Source organism: Pezoporus flaviventris, unplaced genomic scaffold (genome assembly GCF_033815535.1).
Source record: "Pezoporus flaviventris isolate CSIRO_AGI_PZ_B2104156 unplaced genomic scaffold, CSIRO_AGI_Pfla_v1 ptg000003l, whole genome shotgun sequence".
Taxonomy (NCBI): Eukaryota; Metazoa; Chordata; class Aves; order Psittaciformes; family Psittacidae; genus Pezoporus; species Pezoporus flaviventris.
The window spans coordinates 2,844,824-2,864,925 of record NW_026892551.1 but is presented as its reverse complement, the minus strand read 5'-3'; positions in this window follow the sequence as shown (position 1 = coordinate 2,864,925).

The following is a 20,102-nucleotide window of genomic DNA, read 5'->3' as shown; positions in this document are numbered from 1 at the left end:
TGTAAAATGCTAAGGGACAAATATTTACTATCATAATACCATCATTTATTTATATTCAGTTGCCACACTCGCATAGTTTTCACTCAAATACATAATGAAGATTGTTTTTTCAATGCATCAAAACATCAGACTGTTCCTGGAGAAAGTTAAATTTAGCATGGTCCAACAACTATTTTTGACAAGTAGACACAATCACAGCATTTCACAGAATGAGAGTTATGTTGTGTGGACCAGGGCTGCTACTGTTAGAAAGCAGCAATGGGCCCTTTTATTTTAGTAATATATGTGCACCTTAAGAAAGCCAAGGTTTTTTTTTAATCTTTATGGCTTAAAAATATTTTCATTTCTGTAAATGTCCTCCATTTTGATCTATCACTGTTACATTAATCAGCAATTTACAGTATCGACAGTATCAAATCCAAAAGAAAAACAGATATGTCAACTTGAAATTTGCTTAAAAAATTGTAGCTGTCATCAGATAAAGGATGACCTAAGCATAAATAGAGAATATCTGTAAATGGTTAAACCAAGTAATATTCGACTAGCCCTAGCTAAAACAGACTTTAAATGCTACAAAACTAGTGGTTAAGTTAAAAAAAAAATATATATATATAAGAAAAAAGAAAAGAAAAAAAAGATATAAATAGTTAAGACTGAACTTAGGTGAGAAATAAAATTTTAAAAACTGTGAATCACAGTTTCAGTCCCTTTTCAGTTGCTGCCTACCCTTTGAGCTGTTACCAAGTTGTAACACCAAAGTTACAGAATAGATCAGTTGAATTCCCACCACGCTGTCAAATTCCAGTCGTATCACAGGAAAAATACTGTGTATGACAAGCTATTTATTATTATTTTAGTAAAAAAGAATTGTCATTAATCTAGTTACAATGATGAAAACAGATTTCAAACTATATGCAGTTAAAACAACATCCAATATCATCCTAGGCCTGTATTTGCCTATACTGCATTTCACTACAGGGTCATACAGTTCCTTCTACACAGAATAATTGCTATTTATTACTATCTATTAGTTAGAAAATATGTGTAATAAGCACTATAACAGAAAATTGTGGAAAGTTATGCAAAAGCTGAAATGAAGGTAATTGCTTAAGAAACAAACTGCTCAGCTGTAGATCAAACTGGTTTATTGATTTATTAAGGATGCAATCAGCTGATAATTAGTGAACCATATATTCAGGTTCAAAATCAACAACAAAACAGGTATACCACATTCCTAGACATTTGCAAACTGTTAATAAATTCCTGTACAATTCTAAACACTCTTCTGTACCTAATGCTGGGAAGTTTTAACTAGATGTACACACAATCATGCTGTTACATGCTCACACCTTTCATGCAATTTCTGCACACCCTGAGCTGTGGAAGTTATCATCACCCCTTTCCCGGTTGTGGTACCTCCCTAAGTGCAAGCTCCTCTTCCAGGAGATGCGGCTGCCCCAGTTTTCTCTGCCTGCCTGTTGCTTCCAAAATCCCACTGACACGCAGCCATTGTGTGGCAACCTGGGTGGTGACACTGCACCTTGAAGTGGGGTCCCTACATGCCTCTCCGCCTCTGCCAGCCCACTGCTGTGTGCACCAGCCTGCAGGGGAGCAAGGTGTCCAGGAGATGCTGGCAAGAGGGACAAACCCCCTCTGATGGCTGCCACTGCCCTTCCAGTGACTCTCTCTGTGTCACACGTCTATTCTCCCTCTGTATTTCTTTTCAGGTTGAATCCTTTTTTGTAATTCCCTTACTGTTTAATCCTGCTGATGATCTTTCTCTTTAACCTGATCACTTTGGGGCAAGTGGTCCACCCGAGAGTTTTTGTATATTTTGCATACACGCAAACAAAATGTTTATGCTCACTTTCCTACCTCAATAAATGTTTTTATCCTAGTCATGTCCTAAAGGAAAGCTGAGTGAACACTTGCAAAGCTAATAGTCTTCTGCTCAATAAATAAATTGCTGTTGCTAGCTAGAACAATTCTTCAGATAGGCCAAGATAAGTTCAGAGAAAAGTGAGAAGTCCCAACATTTATGTTCTGAGAATAACACATAGTCCATAACCTTTCATAGCAACAGCAGCACTGTTTACAGAGCAATATGGCAAAAGAGGAGACCAATTCCAAGGAATGCAATGTGGTGTCCTGGAATGGGGAAAAAACATCTCTAGTCTGTATCTTTCAGAACTATGGGAATAGGACTTCCTTACCTCTTTCTTTCTCTATGAAAACACAAACAAACTACAGTTCTTAGAAAATAAGGCAGATAACTTTACCTACTTAAAAATCTTTATGTAAAACATTAATTTTTATATCTTCCTCCTTCAACCTCCCTCACATCCCCCCTTTTCTTTCTCCCACGAAGTAAGGAAATAAAATCTAAGCCTTTCAGGTCACAATGAAAAAGTTGATGAGGCACAATACCCATTTCTTTAACTTCTTCAGAACCTGTGAAGTCTCAGAACAACATCGATTAGTGTTGTCTTATTCCAATTTTAACACAAATATGTTTTCAGAGAAGTACATACACATTTCCATGTAAGAGCATCAGATTAAACCTTTTAACTGATAATGTCCTGGGACCTACTTCCCTCATGAAAATTTGAGCTATTAGCAAAGTACAACTGAAAGATTCCTCTGTAACATTCTTTTTCTTCTTTCTTAGATATTCCCTGCTGCAACTAATTCCACATCTTAATGCCAGGTAAATGGAGGTGATTGCTAAGAGTTTCAGATAGGCTTTTGTGCCCAGTGCTCCTGGCTTCCTCATCATCTTGAAGGACCAATGCAGGGCGGCTCAGGAAGCAAATATAGACTTCAAAAAGAGGGTTAGATACCTCGTTTCTCTCCATTAACTAAACGATCTAAATATCCAACTAAGTAACTGTCAAAGATCCCTTTATAGCCAAGGTAGTCGTTGCTATACGAAGCTTGACAATCACGTGAAAGAGTTGCTGTTTTATTTGTGGCAAGGGGTCTAACTTTGTGTATTAAAGTTTGCATTTGATCTTTCTTTTCTACATGTAATCAAAAACATGCTTTTTATTCCTTTTGTCCCTTACTTGCTCTGGAATAGGTTCCTAGTGCTTCCTGGGCTTCCCAGGCTGAAAGGGCACAAGCCTCTCAGGGGCCCTGTTCATCATCTCAGGGTCATGTTCATCAGCTCTAAAGCCATATCAGATAACACTTAACAACAGTGTTCAGATTCTTGAATACAGCTCCTGCGTTCCCATTTTTAACTTTAATATAATATTCTCATGGTTAGAGTGCCTACTCGGGAAACAAATGTTCAGTCTTCTTTTTCTAGAAGCCATACAGTCCTGTTTTCTTAGGGTTGTCATTAAAAAAGGATGTCTTACGCAGCTACCATCTTACGTTCTGGCCTTGAATTTTCATTTTGTAACTGCTTACACTAGGTTTAGTTTTACTTCATTTATTTATTTATTTTTACTAGCAGCAGATCAACAGTACAGTATTCCTGCTTTGAAGTAACTCTTCAGAGATTGATTTAAAGTGTCTTTTACTGCAGTCTTAGTAACACTTTCTGTATCAGTACCTTTCTCTGATCCCACATATTTCCCACAGTCCTTTGCAGGACTTATCTCAAGCTGCACCCTCTGAGTTCAGAGCTTCAGAAAAAAGAATAAAGAAAGAAGAGATATGTGCCTCTGTGTGTGTGTTTTAAATACCAGCTTTCAAGAAAGGTGTTCAAAGTCATGCAAACTGTCCGAGGGGTTACAGACACCACTGAGCCAGAAATAACAGAGATATATTGTGTAATTTTTATTCCGACTGTTCAGTACTTAGTAACTTAAATAAACCAAATAACTTCAATTACACTACTTGCTAAGCTGAGAAATCCTTGAGGAGCTTGAACCTTTTCACAGCCTAGCAGGTACCAACTTTAGCATTGCAAGGTTCAAGATGGTTAAATTATTTGCCTTAGTAGAGAGCTGTAGTCTTTTGCTTTTTTAAAAAAATGATGATTTTTAAAAATTATGATCCAGGATAATTAGTCTGGCCATCAGTGCAAAGATTATTTTCTAAATATACATAAAGTATATTCCAGGTGTACTTTTGTATTAAAAAGAAAAGAAAATTAATTCTCTACTGCATGAGTCCTCTGTAAAAAAACATGTTCCACAAATCGAACTGAAAACAAACTGATTATTTTCTTCTATTTTCAGACTGTTGGAGCACTGGCATTTTAGCATTCATTAATTTAGTAGAAATATACTCTAAAGAATCTTTAGGGTTTTCTTAAATTCTTGTAGAGCTGGCTAAAATGCTAACAATACTGGTGTCAAACTGTATTTATTTCCAATTTCTTTTTCAATTATTACTGGCACTTCAGGCTGTAATCATAGAACCTTTCATATTCCCAAAATGTGTCATGATGCCCAAATACATCAGGAACATTCCAACTATTTTTTTTTTTTAATCAATGTCCTGGGTTCTACATATATAAATTGGGATCCAATACATGCTATGGCAGAACTTAATTGACATTTTAAAGAGCTTTGCAAAGTGTGCCTTCCCATCTTTGGGGTTTTACAGAACTCTTTGTGTTGGTAATTGTCTTTTAGCTTACAGCGCCATTTTGTAGCTGTGCTCCTCCTAGGAACTACTTGCACGAAGCAAAGAAGGTAGATAGCAAACCAGATTTTCCTCTGTAAAGATTTTCTTGCTTAAGAAAGCTGAATCCATGCTGCATTTTTTACACAGATGACGGTGTCTGAACATAAATAAGTCACTCCCTGAAGTGTGTTTTCTTTCTCCATTTTGCAAGGTTGGCAGTTCTGACACAATTTGTCAAACTATAGCAAGCAGCTACTACAAATTACATATTTTGCAATCAGCTGAAAAAAGTAATGACTTCTTTAATACTGTACTGTATGACACTAATAGCTTGTTGATCAAAACTACACTGGCAGAAATCAGTCCAGATAGAAACCTTCTACAGCTTGAGGGCCTGGGTGAGGGGGACACAAACCCACAATAGTTAAATAGTTTTTAATAAAATTATCCTTCCAGTTTACTCAGAGCTGGCATAGTCTCTGTAGGAGATGTGCATTTCTTGTAGCCTGAAGCATGTGCTGCTACATTGGATATTCCTAATGACGTGAAGAGCGTGGGCAGCTGACCTTCTCTCCCTCCCCTACCTGAGTCTGTGCTTGCCTTTAGCTGAACAGAGTAACAGTCCTTTTCATGAGAGTTGGAAGTTCTCATTGCGCCATGAGAATGAGAGGTATGAAATGTACTTTCAATAGAGATTTAAGCATACCTTTTATAAGCCATGAATTTATTTAAAATATAGCATATTTCTCTATAGGGAGGGGCCAGGGAGGGAGGCTGAATTGTTTGGTTTTAAATATAGGTCTCTTTCTTGAAAATGAGCCAGGAATCAAAATTCGTTTCTATTCATACCTACATTAACTTCAGTGAGTTCATTAACGACATGATGTTTAATAAGATTAAGATGTTTGCTGAGCACAATGGGTGAAGCCTGAAATTCACAGTACCATTGGAAGGAACTAGGCACAGCATAAAAGATAGTTCTGCAAGATTACACTTTCAGCTTTTATCAAGAGCAATTTTGTTGATAGAATTACATATTTCCAGAATTCTTAAGATACCTTAAAGTATTTCACTTGCTTATGATTTTGACAGGTTTCCAGCTTAGGAAAATTCATTCAAAATGTCCCTGTTTACTTGTAGGGAAACAAACAAAGGAAAGCTTCCAAGTAAGTATCTACAATAAAGTAATACTGAAACATGCAGTACCTTAATTTTGCTTGAGAAGTAGCTTGTTGTTAGGATTGTGATATCACTGTCCTGGGTTCAGCAGTAGCAGTCATGTTTCTCCTTCGTGGTAGCTGGTGCAGTGCTGTGTTTTGACTTCCAGCCTGGGAACAGTGCTGGTGATACCGATGTTTTCGGTTGCTGCTAAGTGATGTTTACCCTGACCAAGGTCTTTGGGAGGCTCATGCTCTGCCAGGGAGGAGGGGAAGCAGAGAAGAAGCAGAGACGGGATGCCTGACCCAGGCTAGCCAAGGAGGTATTCCATACCACAGCACGTCATGCCCAGGGTGGGGAGTAACTGGGAGTTCCCCGGAAGGACACGGTCTTCTGGGTCGGACTCGTTTTCTTGGCGGGTGGTATTGTATTCTCTTCCCTTGTTATTGTCTCTTATCGTTGTTGTTGGTGGTGGTAGCAGTGGTGATTTGTGTTGTACATTGGTTGCTGGACTGTTCTTGTCTCAACCCATGTGAGTTGCACTCTTTCGATCCTCCCCCCCATCCCTCCAAGAGCGGGGAAGGGAGAGCCCCAGGGGGGGGCCTCGACTGCTTCCAGCCCGGCACCACTCACTGGGAGTGAGTGAACAAGCTGTCTGGCTAGGGTTTAAACCACAACAATCACCTACACAAAGAACCCAAAGACCTGATACTGTTCAAAGCATTCCACAGATAGCTACACTTCATTCATTTTATTGACTTGTTGAACTTCAGATTACATAGAACATGGCATGCAGGCTGGAGCATTGTTAAAACTTCTCTACCATGTTCACTAGATTAGATACAACACTGATGCAATCAGACAAGATATCACTAATGTTGTAATAAAGCTACTTAATTTTAGAGTAGTTGCAATGTAAGCAATGATCTATAAACAGCTGGATTGGGTTTGCATGACAAGATTTTGATAATGGGGCAGCTACCAGGGTGACTTCTCTGAGAAGATGCCAGAAGATTCCTTCCCCTGTGTCCAATAGAGCTAATACCAGTGGTGCCAAGATGGACCTTCCATTGGCCAAGGCCAAGCTAATCAGTGATGGTGATAGGGCTTGTAGGATATCATATTTTTGAAGGGGAAAAAAAAAAACAAACCTGTTCAAGGCCATTTTCAGCTGGAGAAAGAAGTGAGAACATGTGAGAGAAACATTCCTGCAGACACCAAGGTCACTGAAGAAGGAACAGAGGAGGTGCTCCTGGAGCCAAAATAGATTCCCTTGCTGCCCATGTTGCAGGCCATGGTTTGGTAGGCTGTGCATCTGCAGCCCACGGAGGTCCATAGTAGAGCAGATATCCATCTGCAGCCTTGGGAGGACCCCATGTTGGGGCAGGTGGATGCACCCAAAGGAGGCTGTGACCCTGTGGAAAGTCCACACTGGAGCAGACTTCTGGCAGGACTTGTGATCCCATGGAGAGAGCAGTTCATGCCAGGGTAGGTTTGCTGGCAGGGCTTATGATCCTGTGGGGTATCCAAATTGGAGCAGTTTATGAGGAACTGTAACCTATGGGAAGGACCCATTAGACAAGTTCATGGAGGACCTGCCTTCCTGTTTTCCTGTTTCAGTTTGTTTTCATGGCTTTTACTTTGCCTTCCCTCTCCTCTGCTTTTTTTCTTTTTATGTGTCTCCCTGCCGCACTATGTCAATTGTTTAGATTCAACATGACATACTGTTATGACAAAGTACAATTTGGACAGTAATATATATATCTTATCAAGTCATACAAATGTAAACACTCGAGAAAACATGGACTTTGAAAAGTGTCAGTACTAATGTACACTATATTTGCAGACTAGACATTCAGCTTTTTACTAGTGGTGGAATCTCATCAATATCCAAATAGAAGCAATTTCAAAAAAGGTTTAACTGTAACTTTTTTGTACAGTTTGGACATGTGTTAGTGCAAATCACAAAATGAATCTCAATAATTACAAATCTAACTCAGAAGTACATTATTTCAGTATGAGAGTTTCCTGGACAACAGAGTTGGCTGTTTCTGAGAGATTCAATGTAATTTTCTAAAAAAGATTTATTCTAATTTCAAACCATATAAAATGTGACAAATGTGTTTAGATTCCAATTTAGCTCACAGAATTTCCAAATTTCTCAGGTAAATGATGTGTTATGCTTTTAGATCACATTTTTATTTGCCCTTATCCTTACCTTTCCCTGAAACATAGGAAAAAAAAAACCACCTGGCTTTACTGAGAATCACTTCTGTTTGAGTTTGTACATTCATTCATCTATAAATCACAAAACACAAAATACTTAAGACCAGATCCCCAGCCTGCATAAGCCAGCATGTTTTCAGCAACCATTTGCATTTACATCTGCTGGAGTTGGATTCAGTGCTTTTTCTGGGAAACACAATTATCTGTGGCTACTTTACTGCTCTGTGAATCAAACAGACATAACATATGCAGTGATTAAAGCATCAGGCTCTAAAAAAGTGCTGTTTTGAACTTCTGTTCACTTTCAATGTTGGTTGCTAGAAAATATGTTGAAAAAAGATTTTGTATGTTTTTAAAAAAGAATGTATATACCTGAAAATAGTTACTGCTCTGAAACAGTGTTTTTATTCTCTTACTGCCAGGGTACAGTGTGGCCATATTTAGTATCTTTCAGATACACAAGGGTCTGGTCCCTTCCTCTTTTGTATTTATAGGCAATTTACACTGCACTTATACTCATTTGTTGAAACAAAGATGTGTCTTAGGGTTTTGTTATGCCTTTTGTCTTGTGGGTGGAGTTAAGGACAGGAAGAGATCACTTGGCAATTGCCATCACAGGCAAAACACTCTGGGAAATTAATTTAATTTATCACCAATAAAATGACAGTGGGATAATGCAAAGCAAAACCAAATCTTGAAACACTTTTCCCCCACTCCTCCCTTCTTCCTGGACTCACTTTCATTCCTGATTTTCTCTGCCTCCCATGCCCTAGTCAGCTGAGAGCGGCCTCACAGTCACAGGCCATGGTCGTCGTGGGGGATTTTAACTTCCCTGATGTTTGCTGGAAGGACCACTCAGCAACCCAGCCACAGTCCAGGAGGTTCCTCCAGTGTATGGATGATAACTTCCTCATGCAAATGGTGGATTAGCTAACCGGGAGAGGAGCGCTGCTGGATCTCATCCTCACTAACAAGGAGGGTCTGGTCGAAGCAGTAAAGGTTGAGGGCTGCCTTGGTTGCAGCGACCACGAGATGGTGGAGTTCAGGATCTTGTGTGGTAGGACCAGTAGAATAGCAAGTAGAATTGCAACCCTGGACTTTAGCAGGGCAAACTTTGGCCTTCTTACAGAAGTCACCTCAGTACACAACCACTACCAAAACCTTGCCAGGCAAAACCAATATATGAATGTATAATACAAAAATGATCATTCTTATCTTATTTTTAATGCTAGAACAGGTAAGGTTACCCCTGAAGTGTGTATTCTTTTTCTGCATTTCCTGGAGAAGTAAAAAGTGCTTCAAGACACGTGTCAGACAAAAGAATTTTTGGAACAGCTACTTACTTGGCATTGCTTTCAGCCTTGGAACCATGCGATAACACAGATGTTTTTAGTTGCTGCTCAGTAATGCTTATTCTGACCAAGGGCTTTCTGAGTCTCATGCTCTGCCAGGAAGGAGGGGAAGCCAGGAGGAAGCAGACACAAGCTAGCCAAAGAGGTATTCCATACCACTGCATCTCATGCACAGTATATAAACTGAGGGCAGTTACCCGGAAGGACTAGATCACTGCTTGGGTAGGGCTGGGTATCAGTCGGTGAGTGGTGAGCAGTTGCATTCTCTTCCCTTTTTATTTCCCTTATCATTGTTATTATTGGTGGTAGCAGTAGTGGGTTTGCATTACACCTTAGTTACTGGACTGTTCTTATCTCAACCCATGGGAATTACATTCTTTCGACTCTCATCCTCATCCCTCTGGGAGTGGGGGGAGGAAGGGGGAGGGGGGAATGAGTGAGTGGCTGCATGTCTCTGGGTTGCTGGCTGGGCTTAAACCATGACAATCTGTTATCAATTTTCTGGTTAGGATGTAAAGTAGTTAAGTTTTACCTCATAGCAGAGCCTCATTTCAAGGTTGCTTCTTCGGTCATCATGATGACCAATGCACCTTCAGAAGCATGGTATTTGTTAAGTTCAAAAGTTTACCTTGCCCACCACCAAGCAAGAATTATTTTTGCTGCCTAATATTCTCTAATATAAAGTTGAACCATGAAGATAATTAAGGGAAATTAAGCAAAAATAATTACAGTTATTGTTATAATACTCATCCAATAATGACAATATTGAGAAAGTTTTATATACATATTCATGTATAGTATTCTAAGAAACTGCTGCTGAATAGAGTGAAATAACAGTGACTTTAGAATAAAAAAATATTTAGAGTGAATATTTCAATGACTTGCCCTGAGAATACAAGCACAGGATGATAACAGGAGTCGTAGAATCATAGAACAGTTAGGGATGAAAAGGACCTTAAGATCATCTAGTTCCAACCCCCCTACCATAGGCAGGGACACCTCACACTAAACCATGTCATCCAAGGCTTGATCCAACCTGGCCTTGAAAAGCACCAGGGATGGAGCATTCACAGCTTTCCTGGGCAACCCATTCCAGTGCCTCACCACCCTGACAATAAATAATTTCTTCCTTCGATCCAATCTGATCCTCCCCTGTTTAAGTTTGAACCTGTCACCCCTTGTCCTATCACTACAGTCCCTAATGAAGAGTCCCTCCCCAGCATCCTTATAGGGCCCCTTCAGATACTGGAAGGCTGCTAGGAGGTCTCCATGCAGCCTTCTCTTCTCCAGGATGAACAGCCCAAACTTTCTCAGTCTGTCTTCATACGGGAGGTGCTCCAGTACCCTGATCATCCTCGTGGCCCTCCTCTGCACTTGTTCCAACAGTTCCATGTCCTTTTTATGTTGAGGACACCAGAACTGCACACAATATGCCAGGTGAGGTCTCACGAGAACAGAGCAGAGGGGCAGGATCACCTCCTTCGACCTGCTGGTCACGCTCCTTTGGATGCAGCCCAGGATACGGTTGGCTTTCTGGGCTGCAAGCGCACACTGTCGGCTCATGTTCATTTTCTCATCAACCAACACCCCCAAGTCCTTCTCCCCAGGGCTGCTCTGAATCTCTTCTCTGCCCAACCTGTAGCTGTGCCTGGGATTGCTCTGACCCAGGTGTAGGACCTTGCACTTGTTATGGTTAAACTTCATAAGGTTGACATCAGCCCACCTCACAAGTGTGTCGAGGTCCCTCTGGATGGCATTCCTTCCTTCAGTTCCTCAACTGAACCACACAGCTTGGTGTCATCAGAAAACTTGCTGAGGGTGCACTCAATCCCGCTGTCCATGTCAGCGACAAAGATGTTGAGCAAGACTGGTCCCAACATAGATCCCTGAGGGACACCACTCGTTACTGGTCTCCCGCCAGACATTGAGCCATTGACCACTACTCCTTGTGTGCAGCCATCCAGCCAGTTCTTTATCCACCAAGTGGTTCATCTCTCAAATTGATGTCTTTCTAATTTAGAGACAAGGATGTCATGCAGGACAGTGTCAAATGCTTTGCACAAGTCCAGACAGATGATTTCAACTGCTCTACCACTGTCTGTCAGTTCTGTAGCCCCATCATAGAAGGCCACAAAATTGGTCAGGCAGGATTTCCCCTTAGTGAAGCCATGCTGGCTGTCATCAAGCACCTTGTTGATTTTCATGTGCCTTAGCATGCCTTCCAGAAGAATCTGCTCCAAGATTTTGCCAGGCACAGAGGTGAGACTGACTGGTCTGTAGTTCCCTGGGTCATCCATTTTCCCTACTTGAAAATGGGGGTTAGATTTCCCTTTTCCAGTTGTCGGGAACTTCACCTGACTGTCATGATTTTTCAAATATGATGGACATTTTCTTAGCTATTCCATCCACCAGCTCCTTCAGGACCCGCAGATGTCTTAAGGCTATAAACAGAGATGGCCAATTTTTGATCACTAACGGAGTACAGCGCTTCAAAGGAACTAGTTTTAGGGCATAAAAAAAGGTAATGACCATATAGCAAAGAAGTATGAATGGCTTAATTGTGTTAATGGTGCTGCTAATTATACCATCAGAAAGTTATATCCCAAAGAAAAATGAAATCAGCCTTTGGAGGAAACTATATATCTAGAAAATTAGGAATGTTCTCTTGTAATATTTTTGAGGCCTTTTATAAGGAAAATATAACTCAGTCATGCACAGAATGCCACAACAGTCTGCAGAAGCTTCCTGTAATTGTTCCTATAAGCAGAGATGACTTTAAGCTTTATCTATAAGAGTGCAACAGAAACGAGTACTTATGCAGGTGCCTTGCTTGAGAATTGTATATGAAGAAGACAAACTGATCACTCTGGTATATTATATTTGTAAGTATCAATTTATTAGCATTATGCTTAAATCTACCTCTGTTTCTTGTGGTTCGTCAGGTATCTAGTGCTAGTGTTTGATCTAGTCAATAACCCTTGAAGTGCGGCTGCAATTTGGAGGTACAACAGTTGGTGGAGAGGCATAGTCTCTTTCAGAGCAATTCTCTGCTGTTTTTTCCAGGTTTGATGAGCATTCTTTGGTCTGGACGTTCTTACTGGCAAAAAGACTATTACAGAAGGTTAGGGAATACTCTGCTATGGTTCTTTTTCTCTTAGCAACTGAAACAATATAAAAACTGGTGACACTGACTCAGAACTGAGATAAAATTGCTGAAAGGGAACATAAAGTTCATTTTAGGAAATGCAGATTTTTGGAGAGAAGGAAGTAAACTCCTGCAGGCATTTATGGAACCAGTTCCCCCAGTTCTCCTGGACTTATCTGAGTGGAAAAAGCCTATGCCCTCAAAACAGTTTTCCATTATTGATCTACTAGAAGATCCATCAAGATCTATTTTGCCTTCAAGACAGAACTGTTTTGTCTCTGCTAGTACTGCAACTACAGAACTTCTTTATGACAGAAACAGTTTCAGGATCATATAGCTCAGGCAAAACAGGACTATTACCTTATTATATCTGAACTGTTCCAAATTTGATATGGAGAGAAAAAGATGTGGAAAAAGTTACTGGAACTAGTGAGAATCATCACCTGCTGTGTCAAAATAAAAGATTTTCTTCAGACATTAATGGAGCTGTGTGTTTATATTCACATATATATATTTATATATGTGCATATCTTTCATCAGAAAGACTAGAAACAAATACTTTTTGTGATAGAAAATTAGGAGTCATCCCATGACAATAATAGGTCTTTCCATCCCTGCATAGGTAAAAAATTGTTTTCTGCATAGTCTTTCCTAGATTTTGGCAGTGAAAATAATATTGTGGAGTGTGTATGTCATATAAGACAGTTGTGTTTTGGAAATAATTTGTAACTGCAAAAGAAGTGTGGCCTTTTTTTTTTTTTTTTCCTGACCAGGACAGGTGTTTTCTTTTCAAATCACTGGGAAAACACAGCCAACAGGAATGCAACATCTTACCCACCAATGCCCAGAATATTTCAAAACTATTTCAAGGAAATTTTAAACATAACAAGTCAAATATAAGTTATAAATTCATAGGGCTGGGAAAAAACCCTTCAAGACCACTTTGTTAAGATTGCCTTAACTGAGAGTAAAAACCTCTGACACCCCCCCCCAAAAAACAGAAAGTCAGCTAAGGAATTGCTGAGACCATTTGATGACACTCAGGGATGATAAGAATCTTACGAGCTTCTACCAACAATAACATTATCGTCATTAGAGTAGGAATTACAAAAGGCTATGCACTTATTCTTTCCTGGTCAAGAATTCTTTTCTTTTTTTGGGGGACACACAGACCCATGCACATGTTTAAAGATTTTAATCTGCAAACCCAAGTGTTTAAATTCCATGTCCAATATTTCTATATGTCTTGGCTTTGTCTTCAGTCATTATCAACAAGTTCTATGAATTTCACTTGGGAATTTTTCATTACTGCTGTTATTTGTTGATACTAGGGTAAGACTGTGCTGTAATTAGTACAAAGGTAAACTGAATAATTAATTTAGAAAACAAATGATGATTAAGTACTGCTTTTACAGAACATGTACTTGCCTAGCTATTTAAATATGCCAGTGCTACTGCAAGAAAACTATGATATTTAAGTGGAAAATTAATAGGTGAAATATACAGCTGATGTAAATTAGTGAACTATGTCAACTTCTCTAAATTATACCTGTTGATTATCTGAGTTCTTATTAAAAATATCTTTAGTCTACTGAAATAATTTTGAACTTATGGTTATTTTTGTCCTTATGCAAAGATATTGTAGGCAATGAAGCATTTTATTTCAGGTAAAGGTAACAGTACGTAATTATGCTTCATGCTGTAGGTATAGCGATCTTTTAGATTTTCTACAGGGTGCTTGTGGCTCTAACTTACTTTGTTATTCTAGACATTATCTAACATTTGCACATCTGATTGTCCTTTTTATATCTTGATGACATGACTAAAACAGTTATTACAGTTATAATAACTATATATGTTTTAACATATTACTATTATTTTTACTATTACAACTGCTAGCCTTACCAGTACAGTTCCTATTATTACTCCTATAGATATTAATACTGATGTCAAAGAAATTACAATAACAAATCAAGCCTTATACATTGTATTTTTTTAATAGTAGTAAAGAAGAAGAACAATGGAAGGGAGATGAAAGAATAAAATAATTAAAAATCAATTATATAAAATGAAAATATTATGTCACAGCATATAAAAAATAATGTTTTTGATTTTTTTTTGGGGAAAAAAGGTAACAAAGAGGCTTCTTTAAGTTATACCATCTTTTGCACATGTAACGTCTTTTAGAGACATTATTTAAATTAAAATTGTATTAAAAAATTATTTTCATTTAGAAAGTTGTCCTGAACTATAAAATTAGGAAGATCATTTTTGAAGGTTGCTCATTGGAAATTAAAGAGTACTCTCAGTATCTAAAATAAAATTTAACACATCAGGAAAGAGAAATGATCTCATCCAAATTGTTAAATTCATTTCACAATGCAAAAGAGGTCTTAAATAGATTTAGTAATATTTGATATATTCTAAGCATTAATATGCACCCAATTGATCAATAGAAATGATATTATTTACTTGAATTCTGCTGATTAGAATTCAATAAGTCATGAATAAATTGGCTGTATTGTGGCTTACAGTCCTTCAGAAATGGAATGTGGAACTGCATGTACAATAAATAGCATGATAGCTGTCAGTGGGCTGTTTGAAGCATTAGTAACTGGAAAGTAAAACTATATTTTTTAACAGTTTGATGGGAAGTTAGAAAATACTAGATTGTTTCCTCAAAATTTCTGTGTTTCTCTAACATTCCTGAAAGTTCCTATATTTAATTATTTTAATCCTGAAAGTTCCTATATTTAATTATTTTAATCTCCAAATTGACTCCTATTCAGTTCAATTAACTGCATACAGGACTCAGTCCTGTTACATGAACATTGGCATTGATCATTATTTGTATATATGTTCAGTATGTCCTCTTTGATTTTCCTCTGAAATCATAGAATAGTTAGGACTGGAAAGGACCTTAAGATCATGTAGTTCCAAACCCCCCTACCATAGGCAGGGACACCTCACGCTAAACTATGTCACCAAAGGCTTGATCCAACCTGGCCTTGAACAAAACCAGGGATGGAGCATTCACAACTTCCCTGGGCAACCCATTCTAGTGCCTCACCACCCTTACAGTAAAGAACTTCTTCCTTATACCCAATCTAAACTTCCCCTGTTTAAGTTTTGACCCATTACCCCTTGTCCTCTCACTACAGTGCCTAATGAAGAATCCCTTCCCAGCATCCTTATAGTCCCCCATCAGATACTGGAAGGCTGCTATGTTAGAAAACTTCAGATCTCCACTCTATACTGTGTCATACCTGAAAAGAACTGTGTAGCTCTCAAATCTGCAGCAGTGTGGCACTAGATGACTTAGTTCAGGTAAGAAGATGGAGATGAATGTCTACGCTAGGTATTTGACTCCCTTTACAAACTGTGACATGAAATAACAACTTGTAGGTTATGACCCACCTTATCCCAAAGCCCACACTATGTCAGACAAACCAAGTTCCTTAAAATGAGGATTTCATACAGTTGATTTTTTTTACATTTCTGTGAGGAAAAGAAAATGCAAACACTCACATACCACACGATGTATTTTTGTTTCTTTTTTTTTTTTTTGACAACCTTCAACTGATTATTAAAAAAAATCTTGCTTGTTATAGAGTAGAACAAGATTTTATTGAATTTCCCCACTATTAAAATGAATGGAAATATAATGCAAATATATGATTAGTGCCTCAAAAATAGTAACAGTAGACAATTTTCTTACAGATCCATTCTCAGACTTTGATCTTCATAACTAACATTTCTGTAATTCATTTTTTCTGTTCTTGGGCTGATTGCTAACAGCTGAAAATATACAGTCTCAGTTACATGAGGGTAAACATCAGGTGCCTCGGCCTCGCATTGGGCTCATCACCCCGTGCCAGCTCTGTTTACCAGAAGTGGCCTCTGAGCACCCATAAGTGCTACATGACAATCACTGCAATGCTGTGGTATATCTTCTCTCAACATTTCATTAGGCATTCCTGATCTCCATGTCAAATCATTCCTTGGTCACAAATTACCATTGTTGAGCAGTTACTATTTGCATTTTTCCTTCATTCTGTAAGCATTTAGAACATGGAAGTTAAATTTCAGTTTAATCTAACCAGTTTAAAATCCCTGCAGAAGTCACATATAAGTTTCAAGTGTTTGAAAGGTTTAGCTACCTTAATAGCAAGCTCTTCAGAAAGAACTGAAGCAAAATGTTTACAAAATTGTGTTTAGAATTTAAATCAACTAAGGTATGTGAGTATCAGTGTAGCATAATTTCTAGTCTTAGTTTTATTTCTCTGACTCTCATTTATTACATCTCGCTGCTCAAAACACTTCACAGTGCTATCCATTCTGGATTATGGCACAGACATATGACAAGCACAGTGGTTACTTCCTATGGTACTACTGGAAATGAGATGGTAATATTTTACTTACGATATGGAAGACCTCAGGGTCCTCAACCATGTCCTTTATACCTGTCTTGCTTTTGGCAAAAGAATACCTTTGGCTAACACGGACCTTTAAAGACACCTGAAAACTAACTGAAACTGTTCTTTATGTTTTCTTAACCCTCTGGAAAAACTTTCATATTGAGACATCTCAAAGAAAATCAATGTTGATGCTGCTGAAGTCTTTGAGTAAAAATTGAGTAAGGTGGAGGCCAGAAAAAAAAAAAGTTCAAAGAGAATTAACTACTATTTCCCAGTTATGAGAAATTCACATTCCAAGGATGAAACTGTACATGTTCCTTGCAGGTCTTTTGTTCTCACTGGATTGAGCTCAGGATTAGTGAAGTAGATAGCAGCAGCAACCTATAAAAATAATCATGGCTATTTGTGGTGAACAGGCATGCATACGAGAAGTAAGTCTGAGAGCATGACAGAGAGATGTAATCACAGGTTAAAAGATTAAAAAGTAATGTGGAAATGTCAGCATTTTATATCAGTTTAAAATTGATTTCTTTAATTAAAATTGCTGTTCCTTTCCCTTTGACAGTATATCTTGAAATTAATTATTGGGTAAAAATGCTTGCATGTTGCCAATGGAATTTTCCATTTTAAACACAGTGGAGGTGTCCTGGTTGGTTGGTTTTTTTACAAGAACTATTTTTAAGTGAGCTACTAATGTTCTGCAGGCAGTTTAGAAAGAAGTAACTGGGTAGTGGAAAAAAAGGGTTGGTACTTGCACCCTTGCGTTACAGGAGAGAATTTGGTAGGAATACGTCAAATAGTTCTTGGGAGGAGGTATCTCCTCTACTGGGATAAGATGTTTCTGACCTCATAAGAACGAAGACTAAATTCCTCTTGACATTAAGCATCATTTCTGACTCATCATCCGTAAGAGTTTGAATCAACAAGAGAAAAAGTGATGAGTGTCATATTATTCATTTTCAAAAATGAAAGAGTAAGTAGACTTCTTGTCCTATATAAATTTTAATCTAGAAAAATTAAATTGCTTTTTATTCCCTAAGGCAAATATTCTATCACCCAGGTTAATTAAGAGTGTCAGTAACCAAGCTGTCATTTCTAATCAGGAAGTAGCTAGTTGATATGAGTCACTAAATATCGTTCATTGCATACTGAAGACTAATTCCCTCCTGGGTTACTCCAAATTTTCAAGTATATTTCCACTAGATAATACAGTCAATAAAATACAGATGACCCAGTGCTCTTCAGATTTTTTTATTATATTGTTAGCAATCTGCATAACAGCAGGTTTATAAAAGTTCTGGTGTACACTGAAAACCTACTTTCATTTTCCTTAGACAAGAAGACATACTACAATCATTTATGAAATAAGCAACTCTATAATGATTTATTGTCTGATAAATAGATATTGCCAATATAGTCTCTGATTTCTATGATATTTGATCTTTTTAACTAACTTTAGTCTGGCTGGAAGGACACATAGCAAAATTAATTTTTTTTCTAGATTAAAGGAATTATCTAGGACAAGGAAGCATACTTACTCTGTCATATTTGAAAGTGAATAAGCTGAGACCTTGAAACTTTTTATAATTGTAGATGATGAGTATGAATTCAATAATAGCAACCAAATGATGGATACTTCATAGAGGAAGAAAGAGTTCTAAATGCCCTAATTGATATCTTCAAACTCGTTATGTTATATTTGCATGCTTTACTGGGCAATAAGGCATTACAATGACATATAAGCATGTAGAAATAAATGTTGTATTCAACACATGCATTTCTGTCTTCTAACTGCCAAATTAATACATTATTTTTCTCAAATTGATTCTTTTAAACAATTTTAAAATTATTAAAATAATATATTGCATCTCACTCTGTATCTGGTATAGGAGCAAATACTAAAATACTTTTAAGTATGACTGGGTGGATAAGAGCCTTGTGTTTAAAAAAATAATGTTTATATACATAAAAATAACACCCTTTTGTTGAAATTTTTAACATTGACTTAAAAGAAGTTAATTTTTTTTTCATGACAAATGGATTTCTGATGAAGATGTTCAAGTTTGCAATTTCAGAACACTTGTTTTTTATTGATTATTTTTTTTTAATTAAGAGATACTGTCAGCTTGGGATACATGATTTACCCTCAGTATAACAAATCAAATTTATAATTAGAAAAAGGGTTTTCCATGTAAGTTGGGATTCACTTATTCAGTGTTATTGGGTTTTGATGGGGGTGGGGGTCCTCCTCTGGACCTAGTGTAATAGGCCCAGGTCTTTCTTGTCCTCGGTACCTCAGAGCTAGATGCAATACTCCACGTGGGTTTCCCATGAAAGAGCATTTTCTCTTTAATAGAAAAGAAATACTTCTTGTTAGAGACAAAAGTGAGGAACAATTTCCTATATATTTCAAAAGTATAAGTACTTACATTCTGTGGAAAATATCTGAGACTGTTTACTGCAATATTTCTTTGCTCATTAAAATGTACACACATCCAGATGCAAAGGTAGATTTTTTTTTCATGACTGTGTAAATGCAAGGCAAATTACCAGCAAACTACCTAGGAAATGCATTTATTTTTCTTTTGTTTTCTATCTGATTTCCCTTTTCAAGGAAAACACTCCACTATGATCATTAAACTACTGATTCTATGATTGATCAAGATGATGTGGGAAAAGTACTAGTAATGTTTGGCAAATCCTTTAACAAAGAGCTTATCTTCTACACTCTGTAAGTGAGCGTGAGCTTGGGCTGCTCTGCAAGAAGGGGCAGCTGAGGGCAGAGTATGACAGTGGAGCAGAGCAGTGGAGTTGAAAGTAAGGGTGCAATTAATAGCAAGAAAAGCAAAATAGGTGTGGTGACTTTACACTTGGCCAACAGATCACAAGAGAAGACTAGAAATTTTGGAACAAGGTAAAACCAAGAAGTCAGGTCAGCAAAGTGACATCAAGATCATTGAGGAATACAGCCATGGTCAGGGATGCCTGCAACATAGACAGGCAAAAATACAGTTTCCCTTCCAGAGTGCTTTAATGCTCATCTCTCAAAGTTCATTCACAGTTCTGTCTCAACAGAGCCTATTAAGTGCTTCAGCTCCTCTGGCGATATCTCAGATGCTTGAGTGTGCCTCATTCCAACATCCAGCTACCATCTTAGATACACGTGGTTCATTTACCTCTTCTGTGAAAAGTATCCTAGATCCATAAGGATGCCATTGATAA